This window comes from Elephantulus edwardii, unplaced genomic scaffold (genome assembly GCF_000299155.1).
Source record: "Elephantulus edwardii isolate Elephantulus edwardi_28Jun2011 unplaced genomic scaffold, EleEdw1.0 scaffold00004, whole genome shotgun sequence".
In the NCBI taxonomy this organism is placed as follows: Eukaryota; Metazoa; Chordata; class Mammalia; order Macroscelidea; family Macroscelididae; genus Elephantulus; species Elephantulus edwardii.
The window spans coordinates 12,651,479-12,669,138 of NW_006399754.1; the positions used below are offsets into that span (position 1 = coordinate 12,651,479).

Below are 17,660 nucleotides of genomic sequence, written 5' to 3' on the forward strand. Positions count from 1 at the left end.
AGCCCACCTCCCGTCTCTACCTGACTTTGTCCTGCAGCCGGAGCCCGGCTCTCGGCGCTGCGCCACCGAGTGGAGCGCGGGAAGCGCCCAGAACGTGCGGCGCCACCGGGGAGACGCAGATTGTGCTGCTGCGGTTGAAAGCGAAATCAGGAGAGCGGGAGACCGGAGGACTCTGAAACCGGAAACGTCGGTAGCCTGCACTCTGCAGGGCGCTTTTGGAGGTCGCGTCCGTGTGTCCAGCTAGGATATGGCCTGTGATGTCTCTTGGGGAGCGGCGCTGCGTAGGGACCCACGAACTCCCCGAGCCACGCGCTTCCAGGCCCCCTGTTGTGCAGCCAGGGCCTTAAAGCAGGGCAGTGCCACCTCTGCGCCCACCTCTCCACCCAGTCTTCCACGTGGTACCTCTCCCCCTGGAGGCAGGAGTAGGTGTGGAAGTGCTTAGGAGTTGGTTAGCCAGGGACTTTGATGAGATATGGGGGAGGGGGGAAATCCAGGACCAAAGACAGGGCGCTGGAAAGAGGACAATAAACCCACCAAATGGGAGCTGCTTCTCCTCTTTCTTCCTTTTAATTCTTCTTTGAGTGAAAGCTTAGAGGCCAGTTGGTTTTCCCTTCAATCATGCAAACCAGTTTTGCTTTCTGGCATTAATTACAGTCTCCACAATGTAATAGCACTTTCCCCACTTCGACACTGTGATTCTTGTTTCCATCCTCCAATTCTATCCATTCCTACCCTTTACTTTCATTATCCCCTTTCCTGAATTCCTGATATTGCCCCTCTTTCTTTTTCTGTTTTTGGTCCTATAGGCCCCTCTAGGCATCAGCAGTATAGCAACTGGCTGGAAACAAAATGATGGCTCTGGCACATCCCAAAGGCCGCAGGTTCCAAAGCCAAGGTTGGTTTGCTCCTTAGAAAAATTGATTTCAAGCCATGATTGCGTGGAAAAAGCCACACTGAACTAAAGAGAAGGAACAAGAGATGGAGTAGGTGGACAGTTGTGGAAAGGTAAATTCAGACAAAAACAGTGCCTCGCATATATGGAATGTACGGTATTGTTCTCGAGTGTGAGCATTTTCCGGAGAAGAGCAAAGACACTAGCTTTTCACTTGAGGCGTTTTCAATCCATTGTGAGGTGCCATCCAGAAGCCTCGAACTCACAGGAGCAACAGCATTCCTGAGTGAAATCCTGCAGTGTCCTCACAGTCTCCAGTGTGCTCCAGACCATTTTCTTTTCTACTAGTTTATTTACAAAAAGCGAATACATTGTTTTCAAGAACAAATTCTTTCATTCCCCCTACCCCCCCATCAAATTGTACAACGCCATGATTAATCCCCTCTCCCCCTGCACATCCTCACCCCTCTGCTTCTAAACTCTCCCACCCCTCTTGGATCCTCAAACTCATTCTACAATAATGGTTTTATACAATATTTATCCTTGTGGGACTGAGTTAGTTCCATCAGCATAATGCTCTCCAGTCCTTCCCAATTTGGGTAATAATTTACAAAATCATTGCTCCTGTGTGCTGCATAGTATTCCATTCCAGCCCATTTTTTAAAATCATTGTGTCAATCTGTCTCCTTGAGTATCTTGTTCTTTCATCCTGTCCCTCTGTTTTAAGAAGCATGGTGTCTGTCCCCCCAGAATTGACTCGTCCTGATAATATACTCAACACATATGAACATGTTTTCCCATCAATGCTTCTAAGGAGCACCCTGGTTGCACTTCCTCCGAAACAGATTTATTTGTTCTTTTAGCAGGTCATAGTCAAAAGTCATCAACACTGCAATTCTTTTTCTTTAATCTTCCTTATTCATTGTCCAATTTTCATATGCATATGAAATGATTAAAAATTCAGTGGCTTGAGTTGGGCACACCTTAGTCTTTTATGTGGCGTCCTTTCTCTTTAGTACTTTAAAGTGGTTCCAGGCAGAAGATTCACCTATTGAAAGAAATGTTGCATTTCTTCTGTTTCTGCGAGTGTTGATGATGGATTCATATAAATTAAATTCTTAACAACTTCAATCTTTTCTCCATTTATCATGATATTGTTTCTTGGTCCAGTTGCAAGTATTTTCTTTTTGTTAAGGTATAATCCATACTGAAGACAATAGTCTTTGCGCTTCACCAGTAAATGCTCAAAGTCTTCATTTTCTGCAAGTGTAAATATGCAATGTAAATTTCTGATGACTCTTCTTCTGATGCCTCGCCCATCTTACGGTGGAGGGGTACAAATGCTGACACATACTGTTCCTGATTGTAAGCCATGCATATCCCCTTGTTTTGTCTGAAAGGCAGTTTCTGCATGAGCACAGTTAAGTGTTCTTGAATTCCCATTCTTTGCAATGTTACCCATAACTTCTTAGGATTCACACAGATGAATGCCTTTGCACAGTCAATAAAACATAAGTAAGCATCTTTCTGGTATTCTCTGCTTTCAGCCGAGATCCATCTGACATCAGCAATGATGCTCCTCATTCCACAGCCTCTTCTGAATTCAGCTTGTTCCCTGTCAATGTCCTGCTCCAACCTTTAAGGCAGTGTGTTTGTTGAAGGTAGAAGTAAACAAGGCAATATAGGACTTCAGAAGAAAGGGCTCATAGGTAGTTTGTGGTTCAAAAAAGAAATCATGGGTTCTATTTAGGCCAACAAGTCTCAGAGTAGAGTCCTCAACCAGCAGCAAGTTCCTGACTACCAGCCTCATACTAAAACAAAACCAAACCCATTGCAATGAAGCTGGTGCCAACACCTACCAGCCCATAGGACACAGTCGAACTGCATCATCAGATCTCCCCAAGAAATGCTTAATGCTGCCAGGGTTCTCAGACCCCCTGAGTCTGAGCTGGGGCTCCCCTCAGCTTTAGCCTACATTAGAATCGCCAGAAAGTTTACTTAAAACAGACTGCTGGTCACCCTTTCCAGACTATCAGTCTAAACCTGAGCACTGGCATTTGTAACATATTCAGGGATACTGATATTTAGAAGCCATCATGCTTGGAACAGTGGAGGGTCAGTGAAAGAAAAGAAGACAGATTGACACAGTGACAGCAACAGTGGGTTCAGGTGCATCAGAGATGATGAAAGACAGTACAGAGATGGATGAGGATGGCACAGGAAGAGGGCAAGGCTCAGATCTGCGTTTCTAGGATCACTGTGAGTTGTACTTGATTGGACCTAATAACAACACTGGCTAAGGAGCTGAGCTGCCAATCCGAAAATGGGAGATTTTCAAGTTGCTGTGAGTTGTCATAGACTTAATAACACCTAACAATATTAGGGTAATGAATCACAAACTCATGGAATTGCTTCAGATTTAAAAATATCAATGTCTTGACTGTGCTCCAGTCAAATCAGAATTTGGGAGTTTGGACCTGGTTATGAGTTTTGGGGTGTTGTGTGTGTGTGTGTGTGTGTGTGTGTGTGTGTGTGTGTGTTTTTTTAAGTTTTGCAGGTGATTCCAGTATGTAGCTGTGCTTGAGAATAATTGTTATTGGCAGTGCTTTTGGAAAATTTAAAATGTACTTGAATCTCTTGGGAATCATATTCAAAGAAAAAAATTAATTCTATCAGTAAATCTGGGATGGAGACCTGAAAGCCTATATATCTAATAAGCTCCCAGGACCACACTGAGGAGCAAGATAGGTACCATAACCTTTGTAAGAGGAGAGAGAGTAGGAGAGAGACAGACAGAAAGAGAGAGAGAGAGAGAGAGAGAATATGAATCAGAAAAGCAGTAGTTACTCCATCACTCTCCTAGGAAGACATTTATAGCTGCTGGGGTGTTATTCTATGGTCTTTTTTTAAAATTGTGTGTGTGTGTGTGTGTGTGTGTGTTTATTCCATCAAGTCAGATCTGACTGGTACAGGAGGAGATTGCCACTCGTTCTACAGCAGAGCATCTGGTGGATTTGAATCGCATACTTCTGGGATTAGAGTGCAGCTTCTTGCCACTAGGCCACCAGAGCTCCCCTATTCTATGTTCTAACCATAGGGTTTGGTTTCATTTTCTATTAATGAACACATGATCATAATACATGCATTAATTCTTACTGTTTTATTAACATTACTAACATTTTCATAAAAGGCTTCATTTCAAATAAAGGCTATCTGAGAGACTCTGCAGGCTGAGGATAGGAACCTGCAGGGAGAGGATTAATTTAGTTCTTAGAAGAGGGCAACCTCTGTGAATCCAGATGGGAGAAGCTAGAAGAGAGAGGAGGCAATATTCAAGAACCTGAGTTTTCTTCCAACTCTTGCTAACATTCTCTGGTTTCTTCTTAATCTAATTGGAAGAACGAGGTATCTAATTGAAATCAATTCTTTTACCTGAAAAGCCAGGAATACCTAGCCTGGAATATTCACAACCTGGAAAATTAGAAATGGAACTGTTTTGTATCTGTTGTACACTTTGTTGTTGTGTTTGGACTGTGATGGCTGATGGCGTGCTTTTTTTTATCAGCACATTTTTGTGATAAGGAAATGATCCCTTTGTGACCATATAGCTGACGTGTCTGTTACTGGATCTGCTGTAGGCTGTCTTTACAGTAAGTAGTCTTTCATTCAAAAGCGCTTGACTATTATGTTGCTGAATCTATAAATGTTTGCTTTTATGATTTTGTGACACACTTCAAAATCTCTTTCTCATTAAAGACTTTCAAAAATGGCCTTATTTTTACATTTCAACAGTTTTCATTTTAAATTATATCATTGATTTATGTAGTTTCTATTAAGAAATAAAACATGGAACCAAATTTTCTTTTTTCTCCCTCAAAAAAGTCTAAACAGACACCAGTTGAATACTCTTTCTCCCGGGTTTGTTTGTCACATGTCAGACTCCTTCTTCTTTGCTATTAATCTGCCTTTTGTTGTCCCTATACCAAAATATTTGTATGTATAGCTTCAAAACATGTTTGAGGAAGGAGAAAAGACATCATGTTTGGTATATAGAGGGTCAGTGAAGAGGTGGAAGGACTTGGATGTCGTGGATTGACGGAGGAGCTGTCACAATTGAGAGGCCAGTGCTGGACCTCAAAGGGTTTCGTTCCATTGTATCCAGTGTCCATATGAGTCAGAACCACCTTCCCCATCCCCAACAACAATCACAGACTTGATGCACATAATTATTACTTGATAAATTTTCCTAATGCATCTTCTATCTACCACGTATCACGTTGCTGCGATGCTATAAGCAGTGTGACCAGAACTTCAAATGTCCATCGCAGACTGACTTATCTGAGTAATATAAAGTAGGAAGAAAGAGCTGGTGACCAATGGATGCATCAACAACTAGGCCAATGAAAATTCTAAAGACAATTAAGCACACGAAAGTTAAAATATAGCCTTAAATATTTCCCACCTGAATTTAGAGATTATCTAAAAGACAAAATTCTTTTGACATACTGAACACAAATGACTGGAAGAAGACTGGATATGTTGTAGAATGACATTGGAGGCATCATGCATGAAAAAAATCAAAAGATCATTAAAAAGACATGGAGACAACAGAGGGGAAGTGAATATCAAAAGAATGACATTTGCTCTTGAATAAAGAAGAGCTAAAGTGAATGGAAGAAATTACAGAGTGGAAGAACTGAACAGAAGATTGTAAAAAACAACTCTGGAGAACAAAGATGTGTCCTATCTCCATATCTTTTCAATCTATATGCAGAATCTTTTCAATCTATATCTAGGAGGCTGGGCTCTATGAGAAGGAATGTGACATCAGGATTGGAGGAAAACTCATCAACAACCTGCATTATGCAGATGACACAACCTTGTTTGCAGAAACTGAGGAGGACTTGAAGCTCTTGCTGCAGGGAGTCAAGGACTGCAGCCTTCACTATGGATTGAAGCTCAATGTCAAGGAAAAGGTTCTCACCACTGGGCTGATTGGCAACATCATGATAGACCAAAAAGAGATTGAGATTGTTAACAGCTTCAGTTTGCTTGGCTCCACACTCTTGGTACCACCAGCCAGGATATCAAAAGACGAATCGTATTGGGAAAGTCCGCTGTCAGGAATCTCCAGAGTACACAAGAGCAGTGATGTCAGTCTGGAATCTAATGTACACCTGATCTAAGCCATGCTCTTCACAATTGTTTGCTATGTGGCAGAAAGCTGGACAATGAGTAGGGATTATAGAAGGAGAATCGATGCCTTTGAGCTGTGGTGGTGTAGAAGAATATTGAATACCATGGACTGCTAGGAGAACAAGCAGATTCGTCCTTTTGTTGTTATTGTTATGTGCCGTCGAGTCGCTTGCAACTCATAGCGACCCTATGTACAACAGCCCTAAACTCCACTCTGTCCTGTGCCAATCGCACTGTCTCTGACACTCCCATCCCAATTATCCCAGTCACTGAATCAATCCACCTCATAGAGGGCCTTCCTCTCCTGTGCCATCCCTCCACCCTCCCAAGCATGATGTCCGTCTCGAAGGACCGGTCTCTCCTCACAACATGTCCAAAGTATGTTAGACGGAGCCTCAGAATCATTGCCTCCAAGGAGCCACCCAGTTTAACCCTTTCCAGGACAAATCTGTTTGTTTTCCTAGCAGTCCAGGGTAGTCTCAATACTCTTCTCCAGCATCACAGCTCAAAGGCATCAATTCCCCTTCTATCCTCCTTGGTCATTGTCCAACTCTCTGATGCATAACAGGTGATTGCGAAGACCATGGCCTGTATCAGACACACCTTAGTCTCCAGAGAGACACCATTGCTCTTCAGTACTTTGGAGAGGTCCCTAACAGCAGACTTTCCCATGACAGTGCGCCTTTTAATTTCCTGGCTGCTGGTGCCAAGACTGTTGACTATGGAGCCAAGCAAACTAAAGCTGTGTACAATCTCAATCTCTTCACCATCCATCCTGATGCTGCCAATTGGTCCAGTGGTGAGAATCTTTGTCTTCTTGACATTGAGCCTCAATCCATATTGTAGGCTGCAGTCCTTGATGCTCTGCAGCAGGCGCTTCAGGTCCTCTTCAGTTTCAGCAAGCAGAGTTGTGTCATCCGCATAACGCAGATTGTTGATAAATCGTCCACCAATCTTGACCCCACATTTCTCCTCATAGAGCCCAGCCTCCCGGATAATCTGTTCTGCATATAGGTTGAAAAGGTATGGAGATAGGATGCATCCCTGGCGTACGCCCTTCCCAATTTTGAACCATGCAGTGTTCCCTTGCTCTGTTCTGACAACTGCCTCCTGGTCCAAGTATAAGTTTTGCATTAGAACGATCAAGTGTTCTGGGATTCCCATTCTTCTCAGAGTCAGCCATAGTTTGTTATGATCTACACAGTCAAATGCCTTTGCATAGTCAATGAAACACAGATAGACATTCTTCTGGTATTCCCTGCTTTCAGCCAAGAAAAGCCTATCTACACAACAGTTCTACAGGATGCATCACCTTTGCTCAGGAAACATTACGACTAAACTTCAGAGACATTGATCCCAACATAAGGATCTACCATCAGCTGATGTGTTTGGAATCACAGAAGCCATGGAAGCTTCATATATAAGTTATTAGATGGAGGGCTGGTCAAAGGGAGATAGATGTGAAGGGAGGGGGTAGAAGCGGATGGGTATCCTGGTGGATGGTGGAGCAGGGAAATAAGTGGGTAAAGACGCGTGTGAGAAAGGCAGGGACAACACTGACACTAAAGTTAACTCCGCAATAAGGGATATACCTTTAACTTGCTGGTCTGTCTGTTACTAAAGATTCATCCTAGAGAGAGTCAAACCAGGCTCCTCTTTGGAGGCAAGGATTCTGAAGCTTTTTCTGACATACTTTGGGCATGTTGTAAGGAGGGACTAGTCTTTAAAGAGGGTCATTTTGCTTGGAAGGGTAGAGGGACAGAGCAAGAGAGGAAGACCCTCAATGAGATGGATAGACTTAGTGACTGGGGTAATAGGGGTAGGTGTGTTAGAGACAATAAGGTTGGCTCAGGATAGAGCAAACTTCAGCTATTGTATATAGGGTCACTATGATTCACAAGCAACTCCACAGCACATAATAACAAAGAACAATGAAATATACAAGGATCTGGAGCTTAAAACCCAAAAGGGAAGAACAAACTAAAATAACTGTGAAAAAAAAAAAAACCTAAATTCTCAAGTTGTAGTACTAAAAGATTCTATGGAAAAATACATAATGACTGAAGAGGCATCAAGGGAAGTTGGAAAGAACACCAAAGCCACTCTTCCATAAAGAATTGATTGGTGTTCAACCGTTTCAGAAGGTAGCCTATGATCAAGAACCAATGCTCTTCAAGGAGAAATTTTAGCTACACAAAGACATTGGGGGAAAACAAAGTTCTAGGAACTAACAAAATACCACCTGAGACATTTCACCAAATGAATGTGATACTGGAAGTACTCATCTATGTCAAGACCTTTAGGAGATCCTCTGGCCAATAAACTAGAAGAGATCCATACTTATCACCATTCTAAAGAAAGGTGAACCAACAGAGCAAGTAGATCGTTGAACAGTATCATTGATATCACACACAAGTGAAGTTTTGTTGAAGATATCTTAAGAATGGTTGTATTATCATTTACAAAGAATTACCAGAAATTCAAGCCAGGTTCAATAGAGAATATGGAATAAGGTGTCCCATTGCTGTTGTCAGATTTATCTTGGTTGAAAGTAGAATACTACAAAAATGTTTCCTTAATTGACTATGAAAGATCATCCCATTAAATGTATCATAATAAATTATGGGTCACATTGCAAAGAGCTGGAATTTTCCAGAACTCTTAATTTGGTTTATGTAAAACCTATACAAGAGACAGTTGTTGAAATGCTGAGTTCTATAACTATATCAAACTATTTCAAATCCCCTAGCTGCTTCACGGGAGAAGGATGGGCAATCTCTTCCCATGCAGTTAACTGCCTCTGAAAACCTGCTGGAGGGTCAGCTATGGGTCAACAACAACAGTACTTTGATGACTATTAATTCATTGATCTGTCAAGTATATCCTCGGTATAAGGAATAATATTATTATCATCCACCGTTTACAGCTGCGAAAATTGAGGCAAAGAGAGGTTAAACAATTTATCCAAGATTACAAAGCTAGTAAATGGATTCACATCCCTGTAGTCAGACACTGTGCTGTTGTGCCCTTATACTTCATCTTGGACAGTTGGAGAAAAATATGTCTTTTAGGACATGATAAATAATAAAATATAATAGGATAAAAGAAAAGACATTTTGTGAGGGCGGGAGAGGATTATCTGTTTTTATTTTACTTGCAAAGGTGAAATGCAGGAGGAAATCAGAGGAAGGTTATGGTTTACAAATTTGAACTTGGTTTACAGTTTTCCTCTTTAGTTCCCATGGAATGAAATGATGCATAAGTGATAACCATCACTGTTGATGGTTACTGAAATATTCTACAAAGGTGTGTTTTTATGTTTTGATTGAGGCTTGGGTGTAGACTGGTGCTTGCAGTTGGGTGTGAGCTGATCGGATTTGGCCTCGGTATTTAAAAAGGCATTTGGGGTTTTAATTTTATTTTATTATTATTTTGTGTGTGCCATCAAATCAGATCTGACCGGTACAGGAAGAAATTGTCCCTCTTTCTCCAGCAGAGCATCTGGTGGATTCGAACCATGCACCTCTGGAATTGTAGTGCAGCTTCTTGCCACTAGGCAACCAGAGCTCGCCAAGGAATTTGGTTTTAATTGTTTTCAGTCATTCTTCTAAGTAGCATAGCACTGGTCTGTCAATTTGCAGAACAGAGGTAATTCGTGATTGCTGTGATGGTAAACGCTGTGACACTGATGTGTCACTTGCAATAATGATTACCCACAGTGGTGGACAGAATTTGGTGGAGCTCCCCAATTAAAACAGGCTTAGAAGCAGAAGTGGCATCCACTTCTGAAATAGCTTGCCTTCAAAAACTCTATGAACATAGAGAAACCATGAAGGTTACAGGTGTTCAGGACTTTCATTCACAAGGTTGCTATGAGATGTCTACGACTCAATGACACTTAACAACAACAAAATCCATTAAGGTTAAAACAAACAAGCAGAAACACAAAAATATGTATAGGACATTTCTACTCTGTCAAACTTGGTGGGTCAGAATATACTCAAAGGACACAAAAACCCTCTGGAAAGTCCTTTCTGTACATTCCCTAAATGTTTGGTTTGTTTCTCTGCCGGAACATGCACCTTGCTGACATGAAAGTGATAGCATTGCCTTTTCACTCATTTACTCTGTAAATGTTTATTTTCTCAAAAATATATATTGAGAGTTGCATAGTGGAATGTACTTGGGGCGGTGGGAGGGGTGCGGGGGGATTGTGTACCAGGGAGGGAGTCTTTCTTTTACTTTTGAAAGAGAGGAGCGAACTGGGGGGTGGGGGGAGAGGGCTGGGAGGGTAGAGAAGTGCAGCAATGAATGAATGGAAATCCAAATTCTCTGTAAATGTTCATTAAAATTATTAAAAAATATATATATTGAGGAAAAATAAAATGAAACATGATCATCCATGACAACACAGAACTGGTTAAAATTTAACAAGTTCTAACACTTTTATTATTATTATTATTTCTTCATTCTTTTGGATCACTTTTAAAATTGTTTTAAATGGGAACATGTAAGGATCTCTTCCAGTCACTTGGCCAGTTAGCTGCTTTCCAAATTCCTTGGCATAGGCTGGCGAGCATGTCCAGGACTGCATGTTTGTTAAAATACGTCGAGTGGTATTCCATAAATTCCTGCGGCCTTATTTTGCCAAGGCCTTCAGTGCATGTTGACCTTCTTTCTTTATTGTCCTGGTTCTTGGTCATATTCTGCTTCCTGAAAGTAGACCAGTTCCTTTTGGCCTAGAGATTCTGTGGATTTCTTTCATCTTTCTGTTGTGCTTCTTGCAACAACATTCAAGATTTTGCCCAGAGCATCCTTCACTATGGCAACTCGAGGCCTGAATTTGATCTTCAGTTCTTTCGGCTTGAGAAATGCCAAGGAGAAGCTTTGCTTTTCATTTTCAAACTCCAACTATTTGCACACTGATTGCATTACGTGTGTTGTCTTCTCAGGCTGCCCTTTGAAATCTTTTGTTATCATCTTTTAAAATAATTTTAATGAAAATTTACAAAGACTTTGGATTTCCATTCATTCATTGTTGCACTCTTCTCCCTGCCCAACCCTCCCACCCCCAGTACACTCTTCTCTTTGAAAAGTAAAAGAAGAAAAAATCTTTCTTGTTCATCTTTTTTTTTTCCTTGTTCATCTTTTATTTTAGCATTTCTTACTGTTGTTTTGGCCTCTATGTTTTAATATAATTTTCAGTCCATTCGGACATCTATTTTGGTCTTTTCTTTCTCCCTTTTTTAATGTCGTTTTGCTTTTTCCATGGATGATATCCTTGATGTCCTTCCATAGCTCATCTGATCATTGGTCATTGCCTGCACATGTGTGTATTTTCCAAATACCAGTCCTTCTTCTTTTTTCCAACTTTCGCATTCCCGTCATCAATTACTATCAATGCATCTTGGTTTTAAGTTCAATCAATTTAAATCTGCTATATATGAATAATAGTTGTATTATCAGTTCTTCTTTGAGTGTGTTCAGGGAGTATCCTGTCACTAACAGCATTGAGCTTCAGAATAGATCTTGACATTTTTTTTGGCTATGAATGTAACACAATTCCAAAAAAAAAGTGACTCAACAGAAAGTGGAAATTACTGAACAATATCTTTAGTGTCACATGCAAGTAAAATCTTGCTAAAATTATTCAAATATTACTAGAACAGTACGTTTTTAGGGAACTGCCAGAAATGCAAAGTGGATACAGAAGAAGTTGTGGCACCAGGGATATCATTGCTAATGTCAAATTGACCTATGCTAAAAGCAGAAAATACCGTAAAGATGGTTATATGTATTTCATTGACTCCACAAAGGCAGTTGACTATCTGGATCACATTATTATGGATAACATTGAACAGGAATCCCAGAACACTTAACTGTGCTCTTAAGAAACCTATACATAAACCAAGAAGCAGTTGTCCAAAAAGAACAAGAGGACAGTACACGGTTCAAAATCAGGAAAAGAGTTCATCAGGGTTGTGCCCTTTCTCCACACCTCTCCAATCTATATACTGAGCAAATAATTTGAGATGCTAGGTTCCAGAAAAAGAATGTGGCATCAGGACTGGAGGAAGATTCATCAACAGTCTGCATTTGGCAGATGGCAAAACCTTGCTTGCAGAAAATAATGAGGTCTTGAAACACTTAAAACACTTGTCTTCAATATGTTGTTGTTGTTATTGTTGTTGTTGTTGTTAGGGGCTGCCAAGTCGCCTGTAACTCATAGTGACCCTATGTACAAGAGCCCTAAAACCTGATCTAAAGACAAAAACCAAAACAAAACAAAACAAAAACACCCCAAAAAACCAAAAACAACCCACAAAAATTCTCACCACTAGACCAAGAGGCAACATCAGGTTAGATGGAGAAAAGATTAACGTCAATTATTTCTTTCTGCTTGGATTCATAACCAATACCCTCGGTAACCACTGTCAAGAAATCAGAAGACCTGCGGGCTTGGGAAGACCTGCTGTCCGAAGTGCATGAGAGCAAGGATGTCATTAAAGACTAACGCACACCGGAGTCAAGCCATGGTTTTCCAGTTGCTCCCAGTGCATCCAGAAGTTAGAGAATGAAGAAGGATGGCAGAAGAACTGAAGGCTTTCAGTGGTGTTGAAGAAGAGAATATCCCCTGTACTGTCAAAAGAACAAACACGTCCGTCTGAGAGGAAGTGCAACCAGGATGCTCCTTAGAAGGAAATGAGACTCCTTCTCACGTATTTTGAGCATGTTGTCTGGTGTGGCCAGTCCTTGGAAAAAGATAGCCTGCTGGGACACTCAGAGTGTCAACCAAAGAGAAGAAGATGCTCAAGGAGATGGGTTGCCATTGGGATGAACAGTGGGCTTGAGCATGTCAGATACGATGCGGACGGTGCAGGATGGGGCGAGGTTCTCAGCTGTTCGTGGGGTTGCTCACTTAGAGTTGACCCAATGGCGCAACAACATCTGATTAAAACAGTCAGAAAACTAGAAATAGAAAAGAACTTTCTCGACACAATGAAGAGCATTTAATTTTAGAAAAAAGACCCGCGGTTTTCATACTCAGTGGTGAACGGTGGTGGATTTCCCTCTAGTGTGAGGAACAAGGTTAAGATGCCTACTTTCATTATTATGCTAAAAATTCTGGCCAAAGCGATTAAATGAGGAAAAAGAAGAAAAAAGGCACCTAAGTAACAAAGGAAGAGATGAAACTATATTCACAGAGTATATGAACTTAGCTATAAGAAAATACATCAAAAGGATCCACCAACAAAAATTACTACTGACATATTCCAGGAAATAGCACATGGTCAAGAGACAAAGGTGGTGGAAGAAGTTCAAGCCTGCACTGAAGGCATTGACAACAAATAAGGCCTCAGGAATCCATGGGAGACCAACAGACACGTTTCAACTAACAGATGCAACTGTGTCAGCTAACAGAGCTCTGGATTCTCCCCACCCCCCCAGGAAATTTGGAAGACAGCTGCATGGCCAATGGTCCAGCAGATAATGGGAATTATCAAAAATATCACTAATAATTCATGCAAGCTAAAGATTGCCGAAGATCATCCAAAAATTGTTGGAACATTGATAGAGAACTGCCAAAAACTCAATTTGGATTCAGAAGAGGCCACGGCACCACAAACTGCTGATGTCAGATGGTTCCTGGTTAAAAGCAGAGGATGCCAGAAGAATGTCTACTTGTGTTTTACTGAATAGATAACTGCATTTGACTATGTGGATCATAATAAGCATTAAGAAGAATGGAAATTCCAGAACACTTAACAATGCTTATACGAAACCTACACATAGTTCAAAAGGCTGTTGTGCAGACAGAGAAAGAGAACACTACATGGTTTAAATTAAGAAAGGGGTGTGTCAGAGTTGTATTCTCTCTCTGTACCTGTTCAGTCTGTATGCTAAGCAAATTATTTGAGAAGCTGGACTGTAGGAAGAAGAATTGACATCAGGATTGGAGGCAGCCGCATCAACAATCTGTATCATGAAGATTAGATGACCTTGCTTGCTGCAAGTGAGGAAGGCTCAGAGCTCCCTAAAGGAGTAAGTGCTGTTGTTAGGTGTCAGAGACAACGATGACTCATAGTGACCCTGTGCACAAAAGATCTGAACCCTCTCCAATCCTGGGCCATTCTCACAGTCTCAGACAAACTCTAGCCCATTGCTGCAGTCACTGTGTCAATCCAACTGATTGAAGGTCTTTGTGTGGTTTTCGTTGACCCTTCTCCTTACCAAGTATGATGTCCATCTCCAAGGAATGGCCCCTTTTAACAACATTCCCAAAGTATGTGAAGCAAAGCTTTGTCATCTTGGCCTCCAAGGAGCACTCTGGCTGCACCTTCTCCAAGACACGTCTGTTTGTTCTTTTTGCAGTCCTTTGAATATTCAATATTCTGTTCCAACACCACAGCTCAAAGGCATCAAGTCTTCCATCATCTTCATTAACTGTCCAGCTCTCAGATGCTTATGAAGCAAATTAAAAGACAATGACCTGAATCAGGTGCATCTTCATCCTCAAACTGACATCACTGCTGCTCATTAATTTGGAGAGGTGCCTGATAGCAGACTTTCCCAGTATAATATGTCTGCTAATCTCCTGATTGCTGGTACCAAGGGTGTTGATTGTGGATTCAAGTAAGATTAAGCCCTTGACAGTTTCAGTCTTTTCTCCATCTATCATGGTGTTGCGTGTTGCTCCGGTGGTGAGAATTTTTGTTTTCATGACGTTGAGATACAATCCATACTGAAGGCCACATTCCTTGATCTTCTGCAACAAGTGCATTAAGTTCTTACTTTGAGCAAGTGAGGTTGTGTCATCTGATTAACACAGGTTGTTGCTGAGTCTTCCTCCATCCTGATGCAACTTAGTCTTCAAACAGACATCCCTATTTTAGGGAGGTCCCTGACCGTGGTCTTGCCCAAAGCAATACATCACCCGATCTCAGTGAATAAGGACAACAGAAGACTTGATGCCTTTGAGTTGTAGTGTTGAAAAAGGATTCTGAATATCCCATAGACTTCTCGAAGAAATATCTTAGGAAAGAGCCAGACTGCTCCTTGTAGGCAAAGATGGCAAAGCTTCCTCTCTCATACTTTGGGCATGTTGCTCGGAGGTCTGTTCCTTAGATAGGAATATCGTGCTTGGCAAAGTGGAAGGTCAGAAAAAGAGAGGAAGACCCCAACGATGTAAGAGTCAACACAGTGAGTGCAGCAATGGGCTCCAGTGTGTCAGAGATGATGTGGGTGGTGCAGGAGAGGACAGGTTCAGATCTGTTGTTCACAGGGTCACTATGAGTCATACTCAATAGCACTTCACAACAACAACAACATTCTTCGCCATTCCCTTTTCTTTATGAATCAGGATGAAGTCTCAGGGAGGAGTGATAGGGAATGGCAAAGGACACACTGACAAAGGAGATTAATCAGAACTGGCTTTGACAAGCACTGTGGCAACTGAACAATTAAAACAAACTTTTGGGGGGGGGAAAGAAGAACGAACTGGGGAGGAGGGTAGAGAAAATAGTGCAACAATGAATGAATGAAAACCCAAAATCTCTATAAATGTTCATTAAAATTAATAAAATTTAACAATTAAAAAAATGAGGATGGAAAAAATATACTTAGATGTGCTTTTCCAGCATTTTTTTACACAGATGTAATCAATCTGATTCCTATGCATACCATCAGGTGAAATCCATATGTATAACCTGAATTTATGTTTCTTGTAAAATGTATTTGCAATAAATAAATCATTGATTGTAAAAAAAAAAGAGAAAATTCTGATTCATGCTGTTAATATGAATGAACCTTGAAAACACCCTTGGTGAAATAAACCAGAAATAAAGGGACAGATGTTATATTCTTTCCAGTATAGAAAAATTTCTAAATGATGCAAATTTATAGACATAGAAAGTAGATTAGAGGGACCAGAGACAAAGGAGGAACTGGAACAATGGGAATTGTTACTTCCCATCTAGGTATGGAGTTTCTGTTTGAAAAGTTTTAGGAAGACACAGTAGTGATCACAATTGACAATGTAATTAACATCACTGAATTATACACTTGAAAATGAGTTACAGGCTGACATCGGGGTGCGGGTAAGACTGAGAAAAACTGGATAAATTATGTTTACTGCATTGAAGTCTATGAGGGAGAGAATAGTTTAAAAGTATTATATTTTAGTGCATTATGTTTATCATAAGAGTACGGAATGAGGGTTGCAGAGTGGATTATATTTGGGGTGGGGTTGGGGGGTGTGCAGAGGGGGGATTGTGTACCAATGAAGGAGTTTTTCTTTTGCTTTTCAAGGAGAGGAGAAAATGGGGGGAGGGGGGGGGGGGGGGAGAAAAGTGCAACAATGAATGAATGGAATTCCGAAATCATCTCTGTAGATGTTCATTGAAATAAAAAAAAAGAAAAAAATGAGTTATAATGGCAAACTTTGTTATACACACACACACACACACACACACACACGAATATTTAAAAATACATTGATGTAGGGCAACTATGAGTCTCAACAACATAGATTTCTTATTTAAATTATCAAAGACCAGTGCAATAAACCTCATTAATATTTAGGGGGGAAAAAACCTATATTGACGATCAAAGCAAGAATGTACTTCTTATTAGGTGTTAACCAAGTCAACTCTGACCTAACGGGACCTCCATGAACAACAGATCAGAACTCTGCCCTGTCTTACCCCATATTCACAATCTCCAACATGACTGAACCCATTGTTACAGTCCGTGTGTCAATCCACATCCTTGAGAGTTTCCCTCTCTTTTGCTGACCCTCTGCCTTTCCCAACATGATGCCGTTTCCCAAAGTCCTGGCCTCTCCTGGTTACTTGCTCAAAATATGTGAAACAAAGTTCTATCATCCTGTAAGGAGTATCTGTCTTATACTCCTTCCAGCACAGGCTTTTTCTTCTGGTAGTCCGCGATATACTCAATGCTCTTCTCCAACATTACAGTTCAAAATCATTGCTTCTTCTTCTGTCATCCTTATTTACCATCCATTTTTCAGATGCTTATGAAGCAATTCAAAATAGCTTGGCTTGCATCAGGTACACCTTAACATCCTTGCTCTTTAAACTTTGAAGAGCTCCTTGATAGCAGATTTTTCCAATGCACAGCATCTTTTGTTTTCTTGATTGCCTCTATCATGGATGTGGATTGTGGATCCAACTACAAGGAAATCCTTGACAACTTCATTCTTTTTCCTCTATCATGGTGTTGTCTACTGTTCCAGTGGTGAGCATTAGGCTGAACAAGAGCAACTCTGTTTTACTGGACTTTTATCTTGCTCCACCTCCCTCTCAGAGAAGAAAGCCTGCCAGACACTTCCCTTCCCTCCAGGACAGGCAGGCATATCTGCTAAAAAGCCCAGGAAACTAAGATAACAGGACACCTGGAAATACATCAAGTCTCAGAGTGAAAAGTTCCAGAACGAAACTGTTAAACCAGAATACCACAGCCCCCAAAAGTGTCTCCCCCTACTTAGCAATCCAAGACCACCATAATAAATACCTGACTTCCCCCCTTGCACGGGGCTGACACCGTCTTCAAT

At 41.0% G+C, this 17,660-nt stretch overlaps 1 pseudogene; it reads right to left on the reverse strand.

Annotated features, from left to right (window-relative positions):
- Window positions 1-240: 240 nt before the first annotated feature.
- The window catches only part of LOC102860276, a 42,379-nt pseudogene continuing 24,959 nt past the window's right edge, over window positions 241-17,660 (reverse strand).